Genomic DNA, 9,104 nt, shown 5'->3' on the forward strand with positions numbered 1-9,104 from the left:
ATGGTTAAAAGTATGGACACTAGAGTCAGACACCGTGGTTCAAATTTTAGCCTCGTGACTTACCAGTTGTGTGACCTTAGGCAAATAACTTAAACTTGGATCTCAATTTTCACATATGTGATATAAGAATAATGATAGTATCCAACTTCAAAGATTGTTGTGGAAAATGACAATATTTATAAAGTACTTCTTGATCTGATATCCGTTATATATTTGTTAAAGAAAATAATACATAAAAATGGAGTGGAATTGCCAGGACCTGCAGTAACTCTATGTTTAACCTTTTGAGAAACTGCAAGACATTTTCCAAAGCAGTTGAAATAGTTTACATTCCCACCAGCAGTACATGAGGGTTCCACTTTCTCCACATCTTTACCAACACTTCTTCTTGTCCATCTGTTTAATCCATCCCAGTGGATGTGAATTGGTATCTCACTGTGCTTTTGACTTGCATTTCCCTGAAGTCGAATGATGTTAAGCATTTTTCATATGTTGATTGGCCATTCTTGGTGAAATGTGTACTCAGATCCTTGTGCATGAAATATCTTCTTGGAGAAATGTGTATCAGAAATATGTATCGGGGCGCCTGGGTGGTTCAGTTGGTTAAGCATCTGCCTTTGGCTCAGGTCATGATCCCAGGGTCCTGGGATTGAGCCCCATGCCAGGCTCTCCACTCAGCAGGGAACCTGCTTCTCCCTCTCCCTCTGCCTGTCGCTCCCCCTGCTCGCTCATGCTCTCTCTCCCTCTTTCTCTGTTAAATAAATAAATAAATAATCTTTTAAAAAAAGAAAAATGTATCAGAAATATGTATCAGATATATCAGAAATATCTTCCTTGTGCACATTTTAACTGGATTATTTGTCTTTTTATTATTGAATTATAAGAGTTCTTTATATATTCTAGGTGCAAGTCCCTTATCAGATAATATGATTTGCAAATATTTTCTCCAATTCAGTGAGTTGTCTTTTCACTTTCTTGATCATGTCCTTTGAAGCACAAAATTTTTACTTTTGAAGAAGTCTAATTAATCCATTTTTCTTATTGTTGCCCTCATGCTTTTGGTGTCATATCTAAGAAGTCTTTGCCTAACCCAAGATCATGATGACTTACTCCTATATTTCTTCTAAGTATCTTATAGTTTTAGTTTTTATATTTAAGTTAATGACACATTTTGATTTAATTTTTGTGTATGGTGTGAGGTAGTAGTCTAATATCTTTTTTATTTTTCATGTGGATACCCAGTTGTTTCAGCACCATGTGCTGAAGACTATTATTTCCCTATGGAATTAACTTGGCACCTTTCTTGAAAATCAATTGACTATAAATGTGAGGCAATATTTAGGGACTCCAATTCTATTCCATTGATCTATATGTCTATCTTCACACTGGTATTACACTGTTTTGATTACTGTATCTTTTTTTTAAAAGATTTTATTTATTTATTTGACAGAGGAGACACAGCAAGAGAGGGAACACAAGCAGGGGGAGCAGGAGAGGGAGAAGCAGGCTTCCCGCGGAGCAGGGAGCCCGATGTGGGACTCGATCCCAGGACCCTGGGATCATGACCTGAGCTGAAGGCAGACACTTAACGACTGAGCCACCCAGGCGCCCTTGATTACTGTATCTTTGTGGTAAGATTTTATTTTATTTTGGGGCGCCTGGGTGGCTCAGTTGGTTGGGCGACTGCCTTTGGCTCGGGTCATGATCCTGGAGTCCCGGGATCGAGTCCCACATCGGGCTCCCTGCTCAGCAGGGAGTCTGCTTCTCCCTCTGGCCCTCCTCCCTCTCATGCTCTCTGTCTCTCATTGTCTCTCTCGCAAATAAATAAAATCTTAAAAAAAAAATTAAAAAAAAAATAAAAGATTTTATTTTATTTTATTTTATTATGTTAGTCACCATACATCACCAGTTTTTGATGCAGTGATCCATGATTCATTGTTTTCATACAAACCCTAGTGCTCCATGCAGTACGTGCCCTCCTTAATACCCATCACCCGGCTAACCCATCCCCCGACCCCCCTCCCCTCTAAAACCCTCAGTTTGTTTCTCAGGTCCATAGTCTCTCATGGTTCATCTGTCCTTCCGATTCCCCCCCCCCCTTCATTTTCCCCTCCCTTCCCCTAATGTCCTCCATGCTATTCCTTATGTTCCACAGATAAGTGAAACCATATGATAATTGACTTTCTCTGCTTGACTTATTTCACTTAGCATAATCTCCTCCAGTCCCATCCATGTTGATGTAAAAGTTGGGTATTCATCTTTTCTGATGGATGAGTAATATTCCATTGTATATATAGACCACATCTTCTTTATCCATTCATCTGTTGAAGGGCATCTTGGCTCTTTGCCAAGCTGTGACATTGCTGCTATGAACATTGGGGTGCATATGGCCCTTCTTTTCACTACATCTGTGTCTTTGGGGTAAATACCCAGTAGTGCAATTGCTGGGTCATAGGGTAGCTCTATTTTTAATTTTCTGAGACACCTCCACACTGTTTTCCAAAGTGGCTATACCAACTTGCATTCCCACCAACAGTGTAAGAGGGTTCCCCTTTCTCCACAACCTCTCCAACATTTGTTGTTTCTTGCCTTGTCAATTTTTGCCATTCTAAGTGGTGTAAGGTGGTATCTCAGTGTGGTTTTGATTTAAATTTCCCTGATGGCTAATGATGATGAACGTTTTTTCATGTGTCTGTTAGCCATTTGTATGTCTTCTTTGGAGAAGTGTCTGTCATGTCTTCTGCCCATTTTTTGACTTGATTATTTGTTTTTTGGGTGTTGAGTTTGAGAAGTTCTTTATAGATCTTGGATACCAGCCCTTTGTCTGTAGTGTCATTTGCAAATATCGTCTCCCATTCTGTGGGTTGCCTCTTTGTTTTGTTGACTGTTTCCTTTGCTGTGCAGAAGCTTTTTATCTTGATGAAGTCCCAAAAGTTCATTTTTGCTTTTGTTTCACTAGCCTTTTTTTTTTTAACAAGCTTTAGTTCACTTTATTTTTCTTGTATAAAAATAGGTGGTGGTCACAGCTGGAGCCTGGGTCCTCTGCATGGAGACTCTGGTGTGGGTCTTCACAAGATGGTCAATGAATTCCTGATATGGAGACTTGGTGAACACCTTCCCCTTCCAGAGGTCAGGGGTGAGATAGCTGTAGGTCTTGGAGATGGCATCAAAAGTAGCCTTAGCAAAGCTCCCCAGGGTGGCAGTGCAGCCTCTGGCCAAGGTGTACCAGTCGTCGATACTGGCCATCATCAGTAGCTTCTTGGGCACAGGGGCTGAAACAATGCCAGTGCCTCTGGGGGCAGGGACGAGACACACCAGCACAGAGCCACAGCGGCCAGTCACCTTGCATGGGACAGTGTGGGGCTTGCCGATCTTGTTCCCCCAGTAGCCTTACCTCACAGGGACAATGGAAAGCTTGGCCAGGATCATGGCCCCACGGATGGCAGTGGCGACCTCCTTGGAGCACTTGACACCCAGGCCGATGTGTCCATTGTAATCTCCGATGGCAACAAACGCCTTGAACCTGGTCTGCTGGCCAGCACGGGTCTGCTTTTGCACAGGCATGATCTTCAGAACCTCGTCCTTGAGGGATGCTCCCAGGAAGAAATCAATGATCTCAGATTCCTTGATAGGCAGAGAGAAGAGATAGATCTCCTTCAGGGACTTGATCTTCATGTCCTTGACCAGGCGGCCCAGCTTGGTGACCTGGATCCACTCCTTGTCTTCAGCCTTGCCTCCGCGAGCTCCGCGGCCTTGACCCCGGCCCGACCACGGCCATGACCTTGGCCCAGATGCCCCTGCTGAAGCCTCCATGGAAGCTGTCACGGCCTCCCATTCCAGGGCCCCCAGGCCCTCCGGGCCCTCTCGCAGCACCAGCATCATCCGCCATTTGGTGTTCTCTCGGAGAAGAAGCTGTTTCACTAGTCTTTGGAGATGCTTTCTTATACACTAACAATGCAACTGTAGAAAGAGAAATTAGAGAAATGATTCCATTTACAATAGCACCAAAAACCGTTAAGATACCTCGGAATAAACCTAACCAAAGAGGTAAAGGATCTATACTCTAGGAACTACAGAACACTCATTAAAAAAATTGAAGAAGACACAAAAAGATGGAAAAACATTCCATGCTCATGGATCGGAAGAATAAACATTGTTAAAATGTCTATGCCTTCTATACCTTCAATGCCATCCCAATCAAAATTCCAATGACATTTTTCAAAGTGCTGGAACAAACAATCCTAAAATTTGTATGGAATCAGAAAAGACCCTGAATCACCAAGGAAATGTTGAAAAAGAAAAATAAAGCTGGGGACATCACGTTGCCCAATTTCAAGCTATATTACAAAGCTGTGATCACCAAGACAGCATAGTACTGGCACAAAAACAGACATATAGTCCAATGGAACAGAATAGAGAACCCAGATATGGACCCTCAACTCTATGGTCAAATAATCTTCGACAAACAGGAAAAAAATATGCAATGGGAATAAGACAGTCTCTTCAATAAACGGTGCTGGGAAAATTGGACAGCCACATGCAGAAGAATGAAACCCGACCATTCTCTAACACCATTCACAAAGATAAACTCAAAATGGATGAAAGACCTCAATGTGAGATAGGAATCCATCAAAATCCTAGAGAAGAACATAGGCAGGAACCTCTTTGACATTGGCCACAGCAACTTCTTTCAAGATACATCTGTGGTAAGTTTTGAAATCAGAAAGAATGAGTCCTTCAATTTTGTTCTTTTTAAATATTGTTTAGACTATTATGAGAACCTTGAATTTCCAAATGAATTTTAGGATTAGCTTATAAATTTCTGCAAAGAAGCCAGCTTGAATTTTCATAAGGATTGCATTAAATCTATAGATCAACTTGGGGAGTATCTCCATATAACAATATTAAGCCTTTCGAATTATGAACACAAGATGACTTTCCATTCATTTACATTTTCTTTCCTTTCCTTCAGCACTATTTTATAGCTTTCAGAGTATAAATTTTGCACTTTTTTGTTAAATTTATTTCTAAGTATTTATTCTTTTTTATCTTCTTTTGGTTCATTGTTGACATATAAAAATATAATTAATTTATGTATATTGATCTTGTACCTGGTAACTTATATGAACTTCTTTATTCTAATAGTTTTTTGTGTATGTATTCCTTAGGATTTTATATATACAAGATCAGTTCATGTAAAAATAGAAATGGTTTTACTTCTTCCTTTCTAATCTAGATGCCTTTTATTTCTTTTTTTCTTATGTAATTGCCATGACTAGACCCTCCAATACAATGTTCAAAGGAAGTAGGTAGAGTAGATATCCTTGTTTTGTTTCTGATCTTAAGGAGAAAGCATTTAGTATTAAGTATGATGTTAGCTGCTAATTTTTTGTGGATGCCCTTTATCAGAAAGATGAAGTTCCCTTCTACTTCTAGTTTGTTGAGACTTGTTATCACGAAGATGTGTATTTTATCAAATGTTTTTTCTGCATTTATTGAAATGATCATGTAGTTTTTGTCCATTATTCTATCAGTATGTTACATTACCTTGATTGATGTTAAAGCAACCTTGTGTTCCTGGGATAAGTCCCACTTGATCATCATATCTGATACTTTTTATATGTTGCTGTGTCCACTTTGCTGGTATTTTTTTTTTTTTTTTGAGGATTTTTGTGTCTGTATATTCATAAGGGATAGTGGCCTGTTAGTTTTATTGTCATATCTTTGGTTTTGGTATTAGGTTAATATTAGCCTAATAAAATAAGTTGGGCAATGTTCCCTCCTCTTCTTTTTGGAAGAGTTTGTGAAGAAATAGTATTAATTCTTCTTTAAATGTTTGGGAGAATACAATAGTAAATCTGTCTGGGAATGGGCTTTTCTTTGTGTGAAATTTTAAAACTACTAATTCAATCTCTTCACTTGTGACACCTCTATTCAGATTTTTTCAATTTCTTCTTGAATCAGCGTTGGTAGTTTGTGTCTTTCTAGGAATTTTTCCATTTCATCTACGCTATCTAATTTGTTGGCATACAGTTGTTCATAATATTTGCTCATAAAATTTTTTATTGCTGGAAGATTGGAAGTAGCAGTCTCTCCTTCATACCTGGTTTAGTAATTTGAGTCTTCTCTCTTTTTCCATTGGTCAGTCTGGTTAAAAGCTTGTCCATTTTGTTGATCTTTTTTAACAACCAACTTTTGGTCTTGTTGATTATCTCTATTGGTTTTGTATTTTCTATTTCATTAATGTTGTTTCTAATCTTTATTATTTCCTTCCTTCTGCTTCCTTTGGGTTTAGTTTGCCTTTTTTTTTTCTAGATCCTTAAGGTGGAAGGTTAGGTTACTGATCTGAGATCTTTTTTATATAGGTGTTCAGAGCTATAAATTTCTCTTTAATCAGTGCTTTCACTGTATCCTATAAGTTTTGGTATATTGTACCTTCACTTTCATTCATCTCAGAGTATTTTCTGATTTCCTTTGTGATTTCTTCTTTGATCCATTTGTTATTTAGAAGTGTGTTAGTTGATTTCCACATATTTGTGAGTTTCACAAATTATTTTTGTTGTTGGCTTCTAACTTCATTCCTTTGTGGTCAGAGAACATACTTTGTATGACTTCAGTCCTTTTAAATTTATTGAGTCTTGTTATATGACCTTGCATATGGTCTATCCTGGAGAGTGTTCTATGTGCACTTCAAAAGAATGGGCATTGTACTGTCATTACATGGAGTGATCTAAAGATGCTTTTTCTAGTTGGTTTATAGTGTTGTTCATATCTTCCACTTTCTTGTTGATCTTCTATTTTTTCTAGCCATTATTTGTGGGAGAGCAAGACCTCAGTGGGTAAAAGAAACAATAATAACAGGAACACACATATATGGCAAAAGCTGTATGCCTATGGCAAAAGCCAACCATTCCCCCATCATTCCATACTGAAAACAGTACATGCTGAAAACAGCAATGATGGCGGGTAAGATAGTTAGGCCTACTGAGGTTGGCTCTCCCATCCCCTGCAGCCCCCTAGTTAATGCCTCACTAGGACCCATACTGATAGTCATGTACACAGTTCCTCGCTGCCCCTCACATGATTGCTTTCTTGAGTTGTTTTTTTCTTTGCATCCGCAGACTGTACATTCTAAGAAAATAAAATCAAGAGTCCACCCGGACTCTGGGCTTCACTTCCATGCCTGCACTTCTCGGCAGTCCCTGGTGGTGCAGCCCGTTCGGGCCTCTTTTTGTTCCAAATTATTGGACTCAGAGTAATCATTTCATCTCAACAAATGCTCTACGTGACAATTATTAAACATAGGTTAGTGAAGTCTCCAACTATTAGCATTCATGGTGCACATATTTTTATTTTAATTCTATAAATATTTCCTGCTTAGCCCTCTACCCATTTGCTATACTTGAAAACCATATTTAAACCTTAATACCCCACCAGAGTTCATCCACCTTTGCTCCTTTTGTCCACATACACACCAGAGAGAGACATAAAACTTTGGGGATGGAGAGGAGTAAATGTGGGGGAGTCCCAGAGCTTGGTGGTATAAAGGATCAGTATAGTACACTAGTGGCAGACTTAAAAGATCAAGTCAGGTTAAATATGATGGAAGTCTGAATTCCAACTAGGAAACTTCAAAGTTCAGGGCTCTAAGTTGTATATTAGAAATCACAGATGAGTATGATTTCATGGTTAATTGATTTTTGACAAGAGTGCCAAGACAATTCAATGAGAGACAGAATAGTCTTTTCAACAAATGGTGCTAAGTCAACTAGACATCCACATACAAAAAAAAAAAATCACAGTTAGACCCCTATGTTACACAATATACAAAAATTAATTCAAAAGGGATCATAGACCTAAATTTAAGAGCAAAAACTATAAAACTCTTGGAAGAAAACAAAGGAGTAAAACCTTGAGTAGTCAAAGTCTTCTTAGATATCACACCAAAAGCATAAGCAATTAAAGAAAAAATAATTAGACTTCATCAAAATTAAAAACTTTCGTACTTCAACAGATGCCATTAAGAAAATGAAAAGACAACACACATAAGGGGAAAAAATATTTGCAAATAATATATCTGATAGGGACTTGTGCCCAGAGTAAATAAAGAACACTTACAATTTAACAACAACAACAAAAAAGCCAATTAAATGAATTAAAACAGAGGCAAAGGATTGAATAGACATTTATCCAAAGAAGATATACAAATGGCCAACAAGCACATGCTTACCATCATTAGTCATTAGGGAAATGTAAATCAAAACCGCAGTGAGACTGTAGCATGGCCACCGGCGCAGCTGCCTCCTTAGCATTCTTGAATCAGAAGCACGGAGCCCTGGGGGTGGTGGGGGGTGGTCTGCGAGTCCCGGCTCTGGTCACTGTGGACAGTTTTTCCTTCGGCTGTGAGCTCTCCAGCCACACCTGCTCTTTCACCTTCAAGGTAGAGGAAGAGGATGATGTGGAGCACTATGTTGGCTTTGACCATGCTCTGCCTCACTGAGGGGGCCAGAGGAGTGTAATGTGGTAGAAGTCATGGCCAGGAACCATGACCATGTCCCTGTGGCCAACCTCAAGTTGTCCTGCCAACTCATGCTCAGTTTGGATGACTTCCAGCTCCAGCCACCTGTAACCTTCTGTCTGAAGTCAGGTTCTGGCCCTGTGCATATCAGAGGGTAGCACCAGATTGTTACTATAAGCAATGACGTTTCTGAGGAAGGAGAGAGTGAAGAAGAAGGGAGTGTGCAGGAGGAAGCTGAGTTGTGTCTCATCCTGCCTGCCAAGAAGCAGGGGGGCAGGCCCTAGTCTCCTTGGAGTGGTAGGAACTCTGAACTTCTATCCTGACCATTTTTGCCCCACTTGCCTATGAGATTGAAGGTCAGCATCTGAAGCTCAGGATTACACATTTTTTATACTTTTTACATTTTTGAATAAAGGTTAAAATAAAGTGATGTGAAGGTTTTTTTGCAAAAAACAAAACAAAACAAAACAAAAACCCACAGTGAGATACTACTTGACGCTCACTAGGATTGCTATAATAAAAAAGATGGACAAGACTAAGTGTTGACGAGGATGTGGAGAAATTGAAATTTTTATACACTAATAGA

At 39.3% G+C, this 9,104-nt stretch overlaps 2 pseudogenes; one reads left to right on the top strand and one right to left on the bottom strand.

The window, feature by feature from the left end:
* Positions 1-2,985: 2,985 nt before the first annotated feature.
* On the bottom strand, positions 2,986-3,889 carry LOC116646031 (annotated as a pseudogene).
* Positions 3,890-8,281: 4,392 nt separating this feature from the next.
* On the top strand, positions 8,282-8,802 carry LOC116645968 (annotated as a pseudogene).
* Positions 8,803-9,104: the final 302 nt, after the last annotated feature.

This window comes from Phoca vitulina, unplaced genomic scaffold (assembly GCF_004348235.1).
Source record: "Phoca vitulina isolate PV1807 unplaced genomic scaffold, GSC_HSeal_1.0 scaffold35, whole genome shotgun sequence".
Classification (NCBI taxonomy): Eukaryota; Metazoa; Chordata; class Mammalia; order Carnivora; family Phocidae; genus Phoca; species Phoca vitulina.